Genomic DNA, 1814 nt, shown 5'->3' on the forward strand with positions numbered 1-1814 from the left:
TTTTGATAGGTATACGACTGTCATGACAAATTTTGGCGCCGTTGCCGGGGAGGCAATTTCACTATCTGTTTTTTGTTTCGTTTATTTTATCCGTCTGAGGGAATTCTTATTCCTTGAGACAGTTGCTATTTATTTTCTTTCAGTGTTGTGTATGCCTAGGTCAATCAGGTTGGAGTTAGTTTCAGCTGATTCTGAGCCAGAGAGACTGTTCAAGCATAGACTCCGCTTGCAAAGAGAATCACGAAAGGAAGACTTGAGTACTTTCGAACCCGAGCTTCAACATTTCCAATTTACAGAAGATCAATCTTTAGTAGAAGATAATCTCAGTTCTGTAAACCAACCAGTAAAGATGCCGAATATTGCAAGTCATTCGGAGCCTAAAGCATCATCTATTCCTAAGGGTTTCAATCTCCAGACTAAGAATGGGTATACTTTTGACATCCGTCCATCCTATATTAATCTGGCAGAGAGAAATCTCTTTAGAGGTGTGGCAGGTGAAGACCCGAGGAAGCATATGGAGGTCTTTACGGACTACTGTTCTACTATCTCCGCCACAAAGGGATTAACTCAAGACAAGATTAAGGAGGTGCTGTTTCCTTTTTCTTTGACCGACTCAGCTAGAAAGTGGTTGACTGACTTGGACCGTAAGGCCGCAGGGATCACAGACTGGGAGACCCTTGCTCTTGCTTTTTATAAGAGATATTTCCCTCCGCAGCGCACTAATCAGCTGAGGGCCAAGATCACTAGTTTCAAGCAGGCACCTGATAAGACTTTCTATGAAGCTTGGTGTCGGTTCAAGAGGTTGGCGAGGTCTCTTCCTCACCATGGTTTTGAACCATGGTTTCTGTCCAATCAGTTCTACAATGGGTTGTACGATTGCCATAGAGCTATACTTGACGCATCATCCAACGGAAGATTTAAAAAGAATACTGATGATGAATATTGATGATGATAAGGGGTTGGCCATTATTGAGGAAATTGCAACCCATTGTGTTGAGTATGGGAACCCGTGGGATGGTATTCGAACAGTTCAGGCAGTTGATAAGGCAGTTGTGGCTGAGCTGGAAGCCATGAATGCTCGTTTCGATAAATTGGAGCTGCATTCTGCTGGGGAACTTCAGACGGTCTATTTGCTTACTAGAGGGTAGACCGTCACATGTGAGAGGTGTGGGAGAAATGACGGTCATACTGCTATTAACTGTCTTACAGAGAAGGAACAAGTCCTTGCTTTTCAACAATACAGGCAAGGAGGGGGTTCCTATTATAATAACCAAGGGGTAGTCCATCCCAATTTGAGGTGGACAAGTCAAAATGTGCTCAATCCTACCCCTCCTCCTCCGCAGCAGCAGCCATATGTCCCTCCTTATAAGGCTCAACAAGTCTTTCAAAAGCCTCCTTCCTTTCCTACACCTAATCATGGTGCATCATCCTCAGGTGGGGTGAGCGAGTAATCTGAGTTGAAGATGATGTTGCAGTCTTTGACAAAGCAGTGGCGGCTAAGTGACCAACAAAAAAAGCATCTATTAAGTCACTTGAAACCTAAGTTGCCCAGTTAGCCGCGAACCAATCCACCATAAAGCAGGGTCATTTACCGTCACAAGCTGATAAGAATCCACGCGAGACGGTGAATTTAACAAATCTGAGAAGCGGTCGTTCATATGAGGGACCGGAATTTTTGAAATCAGACCTGAGGAAAGTAATCACTACTGATGAACTGTGTACTATTGATGAAAAAGAGCTGACGATAAAGAAGATACTCGATCGACTGGTTTCAGGTGGTCGATCGAGTGAAAAAGCTGAAGAAAGGACTCGAT

At 43.9% G+C, this 1814-nt stretch overlaps 1 non-coding gene across 1 annotated transcript; it reads right to left on the reverse strand.

Moving 5' to 3' along the window:
• Nucleotides 1-725: 725 nt before the first annotated feature.
• Nucleotides 726-831, reverse strand: LOC141645148 (small nucleolar RNA R71). Its single transcript, XR_012544735.1, has one exon. It is a non-coding gene; the product is annotated as a small nucleolar RNA R71 (small nucleolar RNA).
• Nucleotides 832-1814: the final 983 nt, after the last annotated feature.

Source organism: Silene latifolia, chromosome 2 (genome assembly GCF_048544455.1).
Source record: "Silene latifolia isolate original U9 population chromosome 2, ASM4854445v1, whole genome shotgun sequence".
Taxonomy (NCBI): domain Eukaryota; kingdom Viridiplantae; phylum Streptophyta; class Magnoliopsida; order Caryophyllales; family Caryophyllaceae; genus Silene; species Silene latifolia.